We start from the raw sequence: 19,514 nt of genomic DNA, 5'->3' as shown, positions 1-19,514 counted from the left end.
CATGACTTAGGGATTAAACCAATATATGTTTTTCATCATTAAAACTATTGTACAAAAAGTACAACAACACTATGATGCAACATCAACTCCCTAAGGTCCCTTCTCGATTGCACCCCAACTGTCACACACCCGACCTAAATGGGAGAAGAAAAAGAGGAATTGCACTTGCTAACTTTTTGGAGCAAGAACAAGGAAATGGAAATAGTAATGGGAATAAGAAGCAGCAAGTAGAAAACAAGAGGAGGAAGAAGATGATGGGGGGAGTAGCTAAGAGACTTTCTCAAAAACCCTTATTTTCAAATATGCCTCTTCAAGCTTCTCATACACGCCATCTTGTCGTCAAATGCCCCTTATCATCATCCAAGCCATTAGAGTAATTAATGCTTGGACAAGACAAGGTGCAACAGAATTTGGTCAACTGAACTACACTATAAGGTCAACTGAAGTCAACTAGAACCTCTCGGTTCAAGTTTGGTCAACCAACCTAAAAGGTTTGATCGACTGATGCTGTCACCTTCCTCCCACTTTATCACCTTTGTATCCTAGCACCTGCTATTAACATGTAATAGCCCTTGCACTATCCAATAATGCAACCAAGGCCCTCGCTAACCAATAACAACCTCCCATATTCATAGATCAATGTGTCCAGCCCATTAAACAACCAACATCATTGTACAACAACGATAAGGAACATACTAAGAGTAATGGATCACTAATCTGGACATTACTTAGTGTGTGTGATTTTCTAGGTTCACAGCCATACAACAATCAAGACAAATCAACTCCTTGACGTCGGTCGATCTCCATCTAGTAAGAGGATCTCTCAAAATATCTAGAGCACTTTAAAAGATCCTAAGTATCTTCTAACTAGGACTCAGGACGATTCTAATGGCAATGAAGTCTAACTTCATATGAACCTATTAAAACTTCTCGATTACCGTGCACTATAGTCCTTCCACTAACTAACATCCCAATCGAGTGAGAATAGGAGTGAGCAAGAGTTAAGTAAACCAAACTAACAAGTTCGATGGGTTTGGTTCGATCTTTCATAGGGAGTAGTTCGGTTCGGTTACCTCTTTCCTTAAAAATCGATTATTCGGTTCTGTTCAATTATTTGGTATAAATAACCAAAAAATTGAATCAAACCATGTGTTACGCCATAAGCACTTGAGGGCCCCCCCCCGCCAGCACTCGATAGTTAGAGTCACCCACCACACTCGACATGCAATATCTATTGCTTCTGTTGTTGCAAAAAATACATGTTAACAAAAATATTTTTATGATATAAATGTATTTTTTTCTCATACAAAAAGTAAATTTATTTTGATGATAACAATGGGTACAAAGAGTAAATTTATTTTGAATTAAAGGTGGATTGTCTTTAGACGTGTTTTATTGTTTTGATCATTTATGTCTTAAAAGTTTATGTTTGAATTTTCATTTATTGATAAATGCATTTCTTACTTACGTAAAAAGTATATTTATTTTGAATTAAAGGAGAATTACTTTTAGACATGTTTTCTCTTTCTCATACAAAAAATAAATTTATTTTGAATTAAAGAGAATTGGTTTTAGACATATTTTCTCTTACTAATGCAAAAAGTAAATTTATTTTGAATTAAAGGAGAATTGCTTTTAGACATGTTCTCTTATTTTAATCATTTATGTCTTAAAAGCTTATATTTGAATTTTCAAATCTTGAATTAAAGGAGAATTATTTTTAGACATGTTTTCTCTTACTCATGTAAAAATTAAATTTATTTTTAATTAAAGGAGTATTACTTTTAGACATGTTTTCTTGTTTTAATCATTTATATCTCAAAAGCTTATATTTGAATTTTAAAATCTTGATTTCTCATGCAAAAAGTAAATTTGTTTTGAATTAAATGTGAGACATGTTTTCTTATTGTTTAAGAAAGCCTAAACAATTTTTGAATTTTGAATTTCAAATTTCATATTAACTTTTTCTTTAATGGCTAGTGTGTTTGGAAAATGTATATATATATATATATATAGGGTAAGTATGGAGACTCAAGGTAGAACAAACTTGATAGAGCATTCAAACAAGAGTGAGAAGTTTCAAAGTGCTGGAAGTGTGCTGGCTGGTGGAATTCTTAACCATTGGTGACTTGTTTGTAATTGTCTCTGATTGTAAATTTGTTATTTTTACTCACTTGTTGTGTGAGGGGATTGTATTTGCTAGTGGTTCTTGTTTAAGCAAGGGATTGTATGTTGGTTCTAGCTCTAATTAAAAGTTAATGTTGATTCTCCCTAGTGGAACCTCAAACTAAGTCTTGAGAGAGAGGATTAAGCTCTTTAGAGCCGAAACTCTATAAATTTCTCTTGTTTCTCTTGTTTTGTGTGGTTGTGTGATTTTATTGATTTCAATTCTACTGCAATCACCACATATTAAAATAACAAATTTAAGAATTTTCAAAAGAGCTAAAATTATTAATTTTTTGAAAAACCCAATTCACCCCCCTCTTGGGTATTTTTCTAGACAACAATTGGTATCAGAGCAGGTATATAATCTACTCTAGTTGTATATTACTCTTTCTTGTAATATTTATCTTTTATATTTTACTATGGCAGCCATTATTGGTAATGGTATAGCCGAAGGTCAGTTCACAAATAGACCTTCTTTGTTTCATGGCACAAACTATACCTATTGGAAAGCTAGATTGAAATTTATGTTCAAGCTAATGATTATGATGCATGAAAATCCATAGCTAAAGGTATAGAAATGCCTACCAAATTAGAAGAAGGGGAAGTAGTTCCAAAACCTGAGGAAGAATATGATGAAGATGATATTAAGAAGGCACAAAGTAATGCTAAAGCTATGAATCTTTTATATTGTGCACTTTCACCCACTGAATTTAATAGAATTTCAGGTTGTGACATAGCTCAGGAAATATGGAATATGTTACAAGTAACACATGAGGGGACTGATCAAGTTAAGGAAACTAGGATTGGCATGCTTGTTCATAGTTATGAACTTTTTAAGATGAAATTTGATGAGTCTATTTTTGAAATGTTTACTAGATTTACTGATATTATTAATAATCTTAAATCTCTTGACAAAACTTATCCTAACTATGAAATTGTTAGAAAGATCTTAAAGTGTTTGCCAAAGGAATGGAAGCCCAAAGTCACTGCCATTCAAGAGTCAAAGAATCTCAAGATTCTTACCCTTGATGAGCTAATGGGATCTCTTATTACCTATGAGATGGAGCTCAAAGAAGAGGAAGAAGAGGACAACCATATTAAAAAGAAAAGAACTATTGCATTGAAATCCATTGGAGAGGAAGATTAAAGGGATGACAGTGATGAGGATGATGAGCTTGCCCTCATCACAAGAAGATACAACATGTTGATGAAGAGGAAGTTCCTCAAAAAGAAGTCTCAAAAGAAAATGGAGGAGTCTCAAAAGAAAGAGTCGATTATTTGCTATGAGTGTAAGAAACCTAACTATATTAAGCCCAAATGTCCATTGCTCAAGAAATCAAAGAAGAAAGCAATGGAGGCAGCGTGGCTCGACAGTGAAGAAAATGAGCAAGATGATGAGACTCAAGATGAGATTGCAAGTGTAGTTTTCATGGCTCTTGAGGATGAGGTAAAGGAAAACTATTCTTCTTTAGATTTAACATATGAACAACTCCTTGATGTATTTTATGATGTTTTTGATAAACTCGAAAAAGTTTCTACAAAAAATTCCACTTTAAAAAATGAAATAACTTCTTTAAGAAAAGAAAATGATGCTATGAAAATAAAAATCAAAAACTTTGAAATAGAAAGTGTTTCTCTAATATTAAAAAATGAAAGTCTTGAAAAAGAAAATGAAAGTCTCGAAAAAAAAAATAAAAGTTTGAAAAATCAAGTAAAAGAGAAAATAAATTTTGTCAAAAATAAGAAAAATAAAGATAATGAAACAAAGAAAAATAATTTTTATAATCCTAACCAAAAGATCTATAGAAATACGTTTTGTCAAAAATATAAAGAAAAATCATTATCCTTTGGTACATGTTTTTCTTGTTATGAAGAAGGGCATAAAGCTTACTCATGCCCATATAAAAGAAAATTAGTTAAAAAAGTATGGGTGCCTAAAAATATGCTTCCGAAATTTTCTAATCATGCCGAACCCAATGAAGTTTGGGCATAAAAAAAAAGTGCTTGAAATGTTTGTAGGAAAAATCAAAATCTCAATGGAATGCAAAGTGGTTCTTGGATAGCGGATGCTTAAGGCATATGATCGGAGATCCGAACAATTTTCTTGAACTCAAACCAAAGGATGGAGGCTTTGTAACTTTTAGGGATAACTCTAAAGGTAAAATAATTGGTGTTGGAAAAATAGGTAATGCTCATTCCACTATCATTGAAAATGTGCTACTTGTTGATGGATTGAAGCATAACTTACTTAGCATAAGTCAACTATGTGATAAAGGATATATTGTAATATTTGAATTATCTAAATGCGTAGTTAAACACGAGTCCAATATTATATTTGTTGGTCAAATGCATGAAAATATATATATATAGTTGATTTAGATGACCTCTTAGCAAATAATGTAAGATGTTTATCTACAACTAATGAAGATTGCTGGATTTGGCATAAGAAACTAGGTCATCCTAGTATGGATCTACTCTCAAAATTAGTAATACTTGATTTAGTAGAAGGTTTGCCTAAAATAAAATTTGAAAAAGATAAAATGTGTGATGCATGTCAACAAGGTAAATAAATAAGAATTTCATTTAAATGTAAGGATATAGTATCAATAACTAAACCTCTTAAATTACTTCACATGGATCTATTTGGCCCAACTAGGACACTTAGCCTGGGAGGAAAGATGTATGGTCTTGTCATTGTTGATGATTATGTTGTATCATATTTTTTGGTATATGAGAAAATGTGTTTGATGAAAAATCATATGAAAATCTCATATTTCGAAATAAGTTTTTCATATTTCGAAACATGCATGATTAGTGTTTTGGCGCTAAAGGTTAAATGTTTTAAAAATCTAATTTTTTAACATATCATGTTTCGAAACCATGTTTCAATGTTTCGAAACTTAGATCTGTAATGTTTCTATACATATTCGAAATTCTCTTTAATATGTTGAATAAATTCAATTTTATGCATCATGTTTCGAAACAAAGTTTTCATATTCTGAAACATCAGTCTGCCATGTTTCTAAACTTGGTTCGAGATGTATATTGAAAAGGTTTCAAGTTTTGCTAAATCTATATGATGTATTTCGAAATCTATTTGAAATCTAAGCTTATGTTTCGATACCTATTTAGTATATTTCGAAATCTCTGTCAACAGTGTATCCTTGTTCAACATGTTTTGAAACATGTTTCTAAAGTATGTTTTGAAACCTACTTTTTATATTTCGAAACATTTGACTCTATCAGAAGAATTTCAAAAAATCTATCATGCTTTTGCACTTTATTTCAAAAGCTATTTTTGAAATTATACCCATACTCTGATGTTCAAAATTCAGATATGTTTTAAGTGGAGAATAAAACCAAATCATTTTTTTTTTAAAGAGATATCTTCCACTCATTTTGTCTCTTGGTGCATATCCAACTGTAAAGGCTGTATGTTTCGAAACATGTTATGTAGGTTTCGAAACCTCTGTGTAAAAATGTTTTGTTTCAAAACTTGATAAGTATATTTTGAAACCTACTTTCTTATCTTGTCTCTAACGGTTATAATTAGCCAAAAGTCGAACTTTTGTTATATATATCAGCTCTTTAAAGACAAGAAAGCTCTCTCTCTCTAGCATACACAATTTTACACATTTACAAGAGATTTTTGCCACAAGCAAGTGAACAAAGCTCTTCTAACGAACTCTCAAAGAAGTTCCTTTCAATCATTCCTCGGTATGCATTGTGATACAAACAGGAGAAGCAAGCCAAAACCAAAGCTCTCATTTCTTCAAGCTTTCCTCACTCCATACCAATAGGTTTGTTATAACTATTTGGTAAGGTGTTTTAATTACATTCAAATTGTTGGGTTATAAAAGATAACTGTTATTTATCTTGTTGTAAGGTTTGAGTTGAGCCCGTAAAAACTCAGTGTGTAAGGTTTTAGGGTGAACCATGGTAAAACCTTTAGTGTCATTGATCGCTAGTAAAAGTGATTGTGGTTTGCAAATCCTTCAAGTGGGTAAGCTTGAAGGTAGTGGAGTAGGAAAGTGTCGAACTACTATAAATCTTGTGCGTACTTGATTTCTCATTCCTATTTGTTGTTATCCTTGTTCATGTTTTTAAGAGAATCATTTTTGAAAATCTAAAGTGTAACGCCCAAGATTTTTAAACTAAAATATAATGTAATACTTGGGATTTTATTTTAGCTTCTAATACTTGAGGAAATATGTCCTTTCAAGGGATTATAGAAGCCTTGAGACAAAGGTTCAGTTTTTGAGCCAGTGGCAAAATCGTAAATATTGAGGTTCGGGTAAAAGTGTAATTTACCTAAAAACCAGGGGTATTAGCGTAATTAGTCCTTTCTTCGGGGACTAAAATGCAATTAAAAATTGGCCTAGGGACCAAGTTGAAAAGGGTCTAAGTGCAATTACCTGAAAAGTTTGGGCCAAAGTGTAATTCTTGAAATATTTTTCCTAAGGGCATTTGGGAGATTCAAGAAAAGCCTTATAAATGATTTTAGAGATAAGGATGAAGCCTCATGATGATATTAGAGATAAGGATGAAGCCTCATGATGATATTAGAGATAAGATGAAGGCTCATGATGACTTTAGAGATAAGATAAGTATTCATGATGACTTTAGAGATAAAGATTAAGCCTCATGATGACTTTAAGGATAAGATTTGATATGATTTGGATAAGATTTGATAAGATCTTATTTGGATAAGATTTGATAAGAATGATTGCAGAATATCTTAGAAGATTTGGAATGATTAGAGAATATTTTAGAAGATTTGAAATGACTGGAATATCTTGAAAGATTTAGAAAAGATTTGAAATGATTGTGACTTACTTGGTGACCAAGTTTCCAAGCCTATAAATAGGGCTCATGGCCAAGAGTTTCCTCATTCTAAGTTGGGATAAATTCGTGCTGGACGGGAGTGCTTCGAGCTTTTTGTAAAGGTGAAGCCTTCAGCATTCAAATCTCATCAAACCAAGTTAAGGTAAGTGCATTATGAACTATTTATGATGTTTAAGCATGACTATGAACTATGTTATGTGGTCCCTCATGTTATGTTATGTTCACGCAAGTTTCGGGACCGGAGCTCGGTAGCGCTACGCACGAGGGTTCTTACCCCTGCAAGTTGGTGGAACCTCTCGTGTCTCCATACGATATGTTATGATATGTCATGACTTGTTTAAATACATATGATGGTTCTCTTGTACTTATTGAGATTTGCGTAATCTCACCCCCCCTTATGTTTCCCCCTCCCCTAGGTGAGCATGAATGAGGAGACCAGGACATGGACGTGGAGCGTGGTGGCTTGTTTAAAAAGGATTTTCAAGAACTTAAGCTTAGTTTCCTTTTGAAAACAATGTTTTTAGGGTTGAACTCTGATCTTTTCCTATATGTATGCCATAAAGCATGTCTTGGAATTTTATTTGATTTAAAGAAAGTATGATTTTGGTTTTAAGCTCCAAATATTTTTATATGAATATTACTATCATTAAGCATGTAAGTAAGTTACGGGTGTCACATAAAGAGGTTTCATTATTTGCAAATCAGTGAGTACTATTTCGAAACATACTTAACAGAAATGTTAGTTTCGAACATACTTCCTCAAGTTTCGAAACATAGTATCCTGCAAGCCAAAGTTTTTTTAAGTTATCGAAAAATTTACCCAAATCCCAATTTACCCCCCTCTTGGGATATACTTGCCATTATATAGAACTAACAGATTACTCTAGATATACATGGGTTATGTTCTTAGCCTCAAAAGATGAAACATATGATTACTTTTAGAATTTTGTAGAAAAATACAAAACAAAAGTAATCTCAAAGTAATTACTATTAGAAGTGATAGAGGTAAAGAATTTGATAATCAGGATATGAAATTCTTTTGTAACATAAATGGCATTAATCATAATTTCTCAGCTCCTAGAATACCCCAACAAAATGGGGTAGTAGAAAGGAATAATAGAACTCTAGAAGATATGGCTAGGACCATGTTATGTGATAGTAATCTACCTAAATACTTTTGGGCAGAAGCTGTAAACACTACTTGTTATATCTTAAATAGAGCTCTTATAAGACCAATTTTAAAGAAAACATCATATGAACTTCTTAGGAATAGAAAGCCTAAAGTCGATCATTTTCATGTATTTGGATGTAAATGTTTTGTGTTAAATAATAACAAAGATGCCGTATAAAAATTTGATCCTAAATATGATGAACCAATATTTATGGGATATTCATGATTTAGTAAAGCCTATAGAGGTTTTAATAAACAAACTCAAACTATAGAAGAATCACTACACATTGCCTTTAATGACTATTCACCTTCTTTACCTAGAGTGCATTTAGACGATGATGATGTTTCTCAAAAATAATAATCAAATTTTATCTCAACTAAATAATTCATTAGAAACTCAAAACCCTCAAAATGATTTAAGTAATCTTCCTAAAGAATGAAAATTTGTCCAAAATCATCCTAAGGATCAAATCCTAGGTTATCCAAATGAAGAAGTTAGAAAAAGGTCATTGATTAGAAATATATGTGAACATTTAGCATTTGTGTCTCAATTGGAACCAAAGAAGTTTGAAGAGGATGAAAATTTGATGATGGCTATGCAAGAAGAATTAAGTCAATTTGAAAGAAATAAAGTTTGGTCATTAGTTCCTAAACCTAAAAATTACCCTGTTATTGGAACAAAATGGGTGTATAGAAATAAAATGGATGAATCTAGAATAGTAATAAGAAATAAAGCAAGGTTGTTGCTCAAGGGTATGATCAACAAGAAGGAATCGATTTTGACGAAACATTTGCCCCTGTAGCTAGATTAGAAGCTATTAGAATGCTTTTGGCTTTTGCTTGCTATAAAGATTTTAAACTCTTCCAAATGGATGTTAAAAGTGTTTTTTTAAATGGATACTTAAATAAAGAATATATGTTGAACAGCCTCCAGATTTTGAAAATGAAAAATATCCAAACCATGTTTATAGGTTGTCAAAAGCTTTATATGGATTAAAACAAGCTCCTAGAGCTTGGTATAAAAGATTAAGTAAATTTCTTCTAGATAATAATTACTCAAAAGGAAAAATAGATAAAAATTTATTCATAAAAAATGAAAAAAATGAAATGCTCATAATTCAAATATATGTAAATGATATAATTTTTGGAGCCACAAATGAGAATATGTGACAAGATTTTGCTAAGTGTATGCAAAAAGAATTTGAAATGAGTATGATGTGAGAATTAAATTATTTTCTAGGTCTTCAAATAAAACAATTAGAAGATGGAATATTTATATATCAATCCAAATATATTAATGATATTCTTAAGAAATTTGAGCTTGAATTAAACAAAGTAAGTCCAACTCCCATGAGTACTTCAACTAAGCTAAACAAGGATGATAATGAGAAGGATGTTGATCAAAAGAAATATAGAGGAATGATAGGATCTTTACTTTATTTAACAGCTAGTAGACCCAACATAATGTTAAGTGCATGTTTATGTGCTAGATTTCAAGCTTATACTAAGGAATCACACTTAACAGCTGTAAAAAGAATCTTTAAATTTCTTTTAGAAACAAAAGATCGAGGACTTTGGTATCCAAAAGGATCTTCTTTTGAATTAATTGGTTATTTAAATGCTGATTTTGGTGGAAGTAAGATTGATAGAAAAAGCACAAATGGGACTTGCCAATTCTTAAGAAATTCACTTATTTTTTGGTTTAGTAAGAAACAAACATCAATTGCACTTTCAATAGCTGAAGCCGAATATTTGGCGGTTGGGAATTGTTGTGCTCAAATCCTTTGGATAAAGTATCAAATGGAAGATTATGGAATCAAGTTCAATCATATTCCCATTAGGTGTGACAATACTAGTGCAATTCAATTAACTAAAAATTTCATTCTTCACTCTAGGACAAATCACATTGAAATTAGACATCATTTTATTAGAGAAAGTGTAAAAGAATCAACCCTAAGGTGGTTTTGGGATGAAACAAAGGTCCTGTGAGGGCGTAGAGGCGAAATCGTTCTTTTTGAGTAAGACTTGGAGTTATTAATTTTGCATTTTAAATATTGTAATACAAATTAATTTGATGATTGAGAATATAATTGCAATTAGATGATTACCTAAATGAAATAAGGATGAAATTTCGGTTCTAATATATAATTTCCCTTATAGCATGGTGTAATATATAATATGTTACATATATATATCTATGCGCGTAGCTTTTGTGAAGCTTCATGGCCGAGATTTGCTGCAAGATTTGAAAAGCTATTGATAGCAAGATTTGAGGAAGAAGATCTGTAAGAAATCTGAGGTAAAAGGTTTTAGAGGATTGTATAATAAATGTGATGTGCAATATGATAGAATTGAAATGATATGGCACACACCAAGAGGGGGGTATATTGGTAAATTAAAAATTTCTTAAAAGAATATGAAATCTTATGAATGATTAAGTGAAATAAGTAAGAATAAAAATGCTAATCAGCGACAAGTGAAAACAAAGAGCACAAGAGACCAGGATTTATAGTGGTTCGGCTTTCCAAGCCTAGTCCACTACCTTAGTTACCAACTAAGGATTTTTAAGCAACTTCACTATCAAAACTTAATATGAGCAGGTCCTCTAGTCCTTGACTAGGAAATGTACAACCCTCCCAATTTAATGGGCCTTCTAGCATATGCTAGGAAAATTACAGAAATCATGAAATTGAGAGTCTAAGAGTAGAACTCTTAGTTACAAGCTCTCTCTTTAAACAAATAATCGAGGCTTAAAATGAATGGAACAGTGAGATATCAAAGCCTCAAAATTGATAATACAGAGAAAAAAAAAATTAAACGCTCGATGTAACAGTGAAAGCTTGGTAATTTAAGATATTCAATAAGTTCAGCAGCCATCAATGTGTCTTCAACCACCCATTTATAGTTGATGGTGGATAAGTTTGAATTTTGGACCGTTGTGGGTGGTTGGACGAGCATTAATTGCACCCAAAACTAGCCGTTATAAGTTTCTGAAAAACACATAGTCGACAGACAAAATAGGTTAGTCGACTATTTCTTCAAATAAAACTAGGCATAGTCAATAGACAAGAAATCATAGTCGACTATCTTCTAATACAAATTACCCATAGTCGACAGACACATACACATAGTTGACAGATACAAAAATGTGAAGAAGATTTTGAAAATCATGTACAAATATAGTCAATAGAAGAAACGCCATAGTCGATTATCCTTACATGATAGTCGACAAAGTGAAAAATAGTCGACAGATTAAACCAGCATAGTCGACAGAATGAACCGCATAGTCGACTATCCATTTGAAAAGATTGAAAACTTAACAAATCCTCATTTTGATTCTTTTGAAAGCAAGTTGAGATTATCAAAAATATATTTTGAAATAAACCACACTCAACCATACTCAACATATCTTCTATAGATTTTCATATCTTACTTCAAACTCATTTATTAAAGATTGATTTTCATATAGTCATTATCAAAACCATTTTATTACCAAGAGTAAAATATCACAATATATATATAGATATATATCACTGTGTGCATGATGGCCAGCTTTCACGAAGCTTCATTTGCTACAAAGTGGTATTATTCAAATGCAAGAGTGATGGCCAAGGCACTTAAGTCAGTGGAGAGCCTATAAATAGGGGAGCAAATTGAGAGCAAATAGGAGAAATGAAGAAAGGAATGAGAGCTTGGGCAGAGAGGGAGAGAGTGGTCGTGAGCTTGCAACAGCTAGGCGGCAGAGTTGGGAAGTGCACGGAGATGGTTGAGAGTGGTCGTGAGCTTTCAACCTTTCTTGTCGTCCCGCAAAATTGAAAAGTTGGATTTGAGGCCTTGGTTGAGACGGTGGACGGCTTGAAGAGGCCGGTTTCTTTCCTTTTCCCTTGCCCTTGTCCGAGTTCTTCATTCGTGCCATAGGAAATGATGTTCGGAGATAAAACCGAGAGAGTAAGAAGGAGCGATGATCGAATATTGATCAAGTATATAAAGGAAAATGAGAGATGAAGGTTCAGAACTTAAAGAGATAGAGAGTAACGGAGAGGAGAATGTGAGAGAGAGAGAGAGCACTTGGCCACAAAATGAAGGTTAGGGTTTATAATGAACACCGATAGTCGCCCGATCTTTAAATAGACAGCCCCCAATAGTCGACAGACTCGAGGGGCATAGTCGACTATTCTAGAGAAAAATGGAGGAATAGTCAACAGACGCAATGTTGTTATCGACTAAGTTTAGTTTAAATAAAGCACATAGTCGACTAGAGTCTAGATGCTGTTGACAGATGAATGATTTTGTCGACTATCCTTGTAAATATTTGACTCTTTAGTCGATAAAGACATGAATTCTGTCGACTATACTTGAAGAGGAAAAAATTATTATCATAGATGTGCCCAATCATCACTTATAAATTTTAGCCCTAATGCATTCTGTCAATAGATTATTTTATTTATTTGATAGATTGAGAGCTTGGCCTTATCAAATATATAAACAGGAATTTGAAAATCAAAAAATCAAATACCACATACTTACTCATGTTAGAATTAATCCCAGTTCACTCCTAAAATATTCAAATTTTTCTCTATCAAGGGGTTTTGTAAAAATATCTGTTATTTGATGATTAGTATCTATGAATTCAAGACTTATGTCTCTTTTTTGAACATGGTCTCTAATGAAGTGATGTTTTACTTCTATGTGTTTAGTTCTTCCATGAAACACTGGATTTCTTGTTAAAGCTATAACACTAGTATTGTCACATTTTATTGGGATATTTTGAAGTCTTATGCCATAGTCTTCTACTTGGTATTTCATCCACAATATTTGAGAACAACAATTTCTAGTTGCTACATATTCAGCCTCAGAGCCACTATGTTTTGCTTCCTACTTGACCAAGATACCAAACAATTTCCTAAGAGTTGACAAGAACCACTTGTACTTTTTCTATCTATTTTACATCCATCATAATCTGCATCAGTGTATGCTATTAGATCAAAATTGTTTGATTTAGCATAAAATAGTTCTAGATTTGCAGTTCCTTTTAGATGTCTTAAAATCCTTTTAATTGCTTTTAAGTGTGATTCTTTTGGATTATATTGAAGCCTAACACATAAACACACACTAAACATAATGTCAGGTCTACTAGCTGTTAAATAAAGTAAAGAACCAATCATGCTTCTATAAAGCTTGTTGTCTACAGTCTTGCCTAACTCATCTTTATCTAGGCTTTGAGAACTACTCATAGGTGTAGCCATAGCTTTACAATCCTGAACATCAAACCTCTCGAGAAGATCTCTTATGTATTTTTGTTGAGAAATATATATACCTTATTCTTCTTGTTTTATTTCCAATCCTAGAAAGTACTTAAGCTCACCCATCATACTCATCTCAAATTCCCCTTGCATAAGATTTGCAAATTGATCACATAGAGATTTATTTATGGATCCAAATATGATATCATCTACATATATTTGAACTAATAAGATGTCCTTATCATGGGTTCTTATAAATAAGGTTGTGTCTATTTGGCCTCTTTTAAATCCTTTATCTAAGAGAAACTTACTAAGTCTCTCATACCATGCCCTAGGGGCTTGTTTTAGACCATACAAAGCTTTAGACAATTTGAACACATGGTCTTCATATTTCTGATTTTCAAAGCCCGGGGGTTGTTCTACATAAACTTCATTAATATACCCATTTAAGAAAGCACTCTTAATATCCATTTGATATAACTTGAAGTTTTTGAAACAAGCAAATGCTAACAACATTCTTATGGCTTCCAACCTAGCAATAGGGGCATAAGTTTCATCATAGTCTATACCTTCTTCTTGGCTATAACCTTGAGCCACATGCCTTGCTTTGTTTCTAGTTACAACACCATTTTCATCCATCTTATTTCTAAATACCCATTTTGTGCCTATAATAGGATAATCTTTTAGTCTTGGCACTAGTTTCCAAACTCCATTTCTTTCAAATTGATTTAATTCTTCTTACATGGTTATAATCCAATTTTCATCCTCTAAAGCTTCTTTGACATTTTTAGGTTCTACTTGAGATAGGAAGGCAGCATATTGGCATTCATTTCTAATGGATGATCTAGTTCAAATGCCTTTGGATGGATCTCCTATGATTTCATTCCTTTTGACATATTTCCTTTCTCTTGGAAATGTTGGTTCTTTTTCTACTTGATGCTCTTGTTCTCCTTCAAACGGATCATTCTCTTGAATATTAGATTTATTTTGCTCTATTGAAAGCTTTTCAAAATTTTGGATTACTTCATTTTCACCATCTTCCCTAAGTTTTGGAACCTCAATGCTTATGTCATCAACTATTACTTGAATTGTTTCCTCTACTACTAGGGTTCTTTTGTTGAACACCCTGTAACCTTTACTTTGAGATGAATATCCTAAAAATATACCTTCATCACTTTTAGCATCAAATTTACCTAGAGATTCTTTTCCATTATTGAGAATATAGCAAGCGCTACCAAAAACATGAAAATGACTTATGTTAGGCTTTCTTCCTTTGAATAGTTCATAGGGAGTCTTTTTCAATATTGGTCTTATTGAAACTCTATTTAGAATGTGATAAGCAGTATAAACAGCTTTTGCCCAAAAATATTTAGGAAGGTTTTTATCACAAAGCATTGTTCTAGCCATTTCTTGTAAGGATCTATTCTTTCTTTCTACTACACCATTTTGTTGGGGGAGTCCTAACACAAGAGAAGTTATGATCTATTCCATTTTCGTCACAAAATAGTTTGAAAGATTCATTTTCAAATTCTTCTCCATGATCACTTCTTATTTTTGAAATACAAAAACCTTTTTCTCTTTGAATTCTTTTATTGAATATTTCAAATGACTTAAAAGTTTCATTTTTGGATGCAAGAAAGATAACCCATGTGAATCTAGAATAATCATCTACTATTACCAAAGCATATTGTTTACCTCCTAAGCTTAAAGTTCTCATTGGACCAAACAAGTCTAAGTGAAGTAGTGTTAGAGGTCTAAATGTTGATACTTCATTTATTGGTTTGAATGATACACTGATTTGCTTACCTTTCATGCAAGTGCCACAAATGTGATCTCTTTCCAATTTAAATTTGGGCAAACCATTTACAAGATCATGCTTTACTAACTTGTTTATTAGGTTCATACTAGCATATCCTAACCTATTATGCCATAACCAAGAGTTTTGTGATGAATTTGCAACTAAACAGTTTTCCATCCTAGATGATTCTAGAAATGTGAGATAAATGTTCCCTACTCTATTTCCTTGTAATTTCATTTCTTTTGTCTTAGAACATATAACTTTACAAGAACTAGCATCAAAACAAACTTCATAGCTTAAATCACACAATTGACTAATACTAATCAAATTATGTTTAAGTCCATCAACAAGAAATACATTTTCTAATGTAATGTTTTCAAAAGAAATGGAACCCATACCTATGATCTTACCTTGAGAGTTGTCACTATAGAAAACCTTACCTCCTTCCTTGAAAATGATGTTGCTGAGAAGATCTTGATCTCCTGTCATGTGCCTTGAGCACCCACTGTCAAGGAACCACTTGCTCCTTGAATCATTTGAAACCAACGCAACCTACACAAAGAATCATTCATGTTGTTCCCTTTAGTACTCACATTATCTTGGGTCCATTCTTGTTAGAAGATACTTCATCTTTAGGAACCCAAACTTGTTTGAATTTTTGAGGAAAATTTCGTATGAAACATTTGTTGACTGAGTGACCATTTCTTCCATAGTAGTGACAGGTAATACCTATTTTTGAAAACTTCGGTTTGAAGGATGATTTTCTTTGAATAAATTTTTGGTTTGATGCTTTTACAAAAACTGTTTTACTAGAGCTTGCCTGGAATGGATCAAATCCAATTCCTTGTTTATGTCCAAAATTTCTTTGAGCTCCGAGGATCATTTCGAGTTTCTTTTTCCCTTCAACTAATTTTTCTAAGGATTTTTTCATGTCTTTGTTTTCTTTCAAGAGATTTTCTTTTTCAGTACTCAGATTGTTTCTTTCATCTTCTAACATTCCTATTTTATTTTTTAGCTCATTTACCTTATTTTTTAGAGAACTTGATTCCTTTTTTAAATCAATGTTTTTCTGGTTCATATGCTCACATTCACTTAGCAGATCATTGAATGCATCATGTAGTTCTTCAAATGTAAAATCAGAAATTGAAGTAGGATGCTGAGAAGTTACCTTATCTTCAATATTGGAAATAAAGCAAATGTTGACAACTTCATCTTCTTGGGATTCATCACTTGATGAGAGCTCATCTTCTCCCCATGTAGCTAAAGCCTTCTTCTTCATCTTTCTTTCCTTGTGATCCTTCTTTTTCAATTGAGGGCAGTCACTTCTAATGTGACCTAGCTTCTTACATTCAAAACATCGAAGCTCATTAGATGGGTTAGTCTCTTTTTGTTCTTTTTTTCCCGAAAGTTTCTCCTTTGATTAAATCTACCTTTCTTCATAAATTTCCTAAATTTTCTAGCTAACAGAGCAAAATCATCATCTTCACTTTGTGAGTCTTTATCTTCATCCTCAATTTTAAATGCTACATTTTTGTTTTTCTTGGAGTCATCAACTTCATTTCCTTTCATCATAATTTCATGTGTCATTAATGAACCTAGCAAGTTGTCAAATGGAAGTGTATCTAAGTCTTTAGCCTCTGTTATGACAATGACTTTGGATTCCCACGATCTAGGTAGACTTCTTAGAATTTTCCTAACTCTTTCTCCATTTGTAAATGTCTTACCTAAAGCTTCTAAGGTAGTAACAATATCATTGAATCTAGTGTACATATCTTTCATAGACTCGTCTTCCTTCATAGAAAATAACTCATAATCATGGATAAGAAGATTGATTTTTGTTTCTTTTACCTGATTGGTTCCTTCATGTGTTACCTTTAGTTTGTCCCAAATTTCCTTAGTTGTCTTCCACGTAGACACTCAGTTGAATTCCTCTGAGCTCAGTGCACAGATAAGTGTATTCATAGCCTTTGTGTTTATTTCCATGTTTCTTCTCTCTTCTGTTGTCCAGGTCTCAATTTTCTCCATATCAGCTAGCTTGATATCCTTATAAACAGCTTGCATTAAGCTTGAGTCCTGCATCAAATAAATTTGCATTCTTGTTTTCTAATAGTTATAGTTAGTTCCATCAAAATATGGGGGATGAGTGGTGCTTAGACCCTCGGATTGAGATGAGGAGGCAAAATGTGCCATCTGATAAGATCTTTTTCCCTAGGTTGTTAGACCAATAAAAAACAAGAGAATTTGGCTCTGATACCAATTGATAGAATTGAAATGATATGGCACACACCAAGAGAGGGGGTGAATTGGTAAATTAAAAATTTCTTAAAAGAATATGAAATCTTATGAATGATTAAGCGAAATAAGTAAGAATAAAAATGCTAATCAGTGACAAGTGAAAACAGAGAGCACAAGAGACCAGGATTTATAGTGATTCGGCTTTCCAAGTCTAGTCCACTACCTTAGCTACCAAATAAGAATTTTTAAGAAACTTCACTATCAAACCCTCTACTCAATATGAGCAGGTCCTCTAGTCCTTGACTAGGAAATGTATAACCTTCCCAATTTAATGGGCCTTCTAGCTTATGCTAGGAAAATTACAGAAATCGTGAAATTGAGAGTCTAAGAGTACAACTCTTAGTTACAAGCTCTCTCTTTAAACAAATAATCGAGGCTTAAAATGAATGGAACAGTGAGATATCAAAGCCTCAAAATTGATAATACAGGAAAAAAAAAAATTAAACGCTCGATGTAATAGTGAAAGCTCGGTAGTTCAAGATATTCAATAAGTTTAGTAGCCATTAATGCGTCTTCAACCACCTATTTATAGTTAATGGTGGATAAGTTTGAATTTTGGACCGTTGTGGGTGGTTAGACGAGCATTAATTGCACCAAAAACTAGCCGTTATAAGTTTCTGAGAAACACATAGTCAACAGACAAAATAGGTTAGTCGACTATTTCTTCAAATAAAACTAGGCATAGTTGACAGACAGGAAATCATAGTTGACTATCTTCTAACACAAATTACCCATAGTCGACAGACACATACACATAATCGACAGATACAAAAATGTGAAGAAGATTTTGAAAATCATGTACAAATATAGTCGACAGAAGAAATGCCATAGTCAACTATCCTTACATAATAGTCGACAGAGTGAAAAAGAGTAGACAAAAGCCTTATATAGTCGACAGATTAAACCAGCATAGTTGACTATCCTTATGCATAGTCGACTATCCTTAATAGCATAGTCGACTATTTTCAGGCATAATCGATAGAATGAACCACATTGTCGGCTATCCATTTGAAAAGATTGAAAACTTAACAAATCCTCATTTTGATTCTTTTGAAAGCAAGTTGAGATTATCAAAAATATATTTTGAAATAAACCACACTCAACAATACTCAACATATCTTCTATAGATTTTCATACCTTACTTCAAACTTATTTATTAAAGATTGATTTTCATATAGTCATTATCAAAACCATTTTATTACCAAGAGTAAAATATCACAATATATATATAGATATATATATCACTGTGTGTGTGATGGCCAGCTTTCACGAAGCTTCATTTGCTACAAAATGGTATTATTCAAATGCTAGAGTGATGGCCAAGGCACTTAAGTCGGTGGAGAGCCTATAAATAGGGAGCAAATTGAGAGCAAATAGGAGAAATGAAGAAAGGAATGAGAGCTTGGGCAGAGAGAGAGAGAGAGAGAGTGGTCGTGAGCTTGCAACAGCTGGGCGACGGAGTTGGGAAGTGCATGGAGATGGCTGAGGATGGTTGGAGGCGGCCGAAATGGGCCACAACAGCAAGCGGCAACCATAGCTGCGGGCTTGCAGTGGCTGGTCAGCGATCATGGGAAGTGGTAAAGTAGGGGCAGCACATGGAGGAGGCCGATGATGGCCATAGCGACAATTGGTGAGGCTGGTGGCTAACAGCGAGGCCGGCGGAGGCCCAGGTAGCGACCAGAGGTTGTGCGCGCAGAGGCTGTGCACGTGCAGGGGAGAAACAGAGAAGAAGAAGGAAGAATGAAGAAGAAAGGAAAGAAAAAAAAAAGAAAAGAAAAAAAAAAGGAAAAACCTCCAAAATTTTCAAAAAAATTTTAGAAATTAATTTGGGACTAGAGAAGCATGCTCGAAGCAAGGAAATTATCAGGGCACGCGTTTCGAGGTTGGGCACGAATTTTGAGGAATCCCAAATTAAGTTCAATGTGAGACTCCGATACTCAAACTCCTATTTTTGTATAAAGCTCCTATTGCATGAAACGTGTTTTGCATAACATTC

The sequence above is a fragment of the Diospyros lotus genome, chromosome 12, assembly GCF_014633365.1.
Source record: "Diospyros lotus cultivar Yz01 chromosome 12, ASM1463336v1, whole genome shotgun sequence".
NCBI lineage: Eukaryota > Viridiplantae > Streptophyta > Magnoliopsida > Ericales > Ebenaceae > Diospyros > Diospyros lotus.
This window is presented reverse-complemented; position numbering follows the sequence as displayed.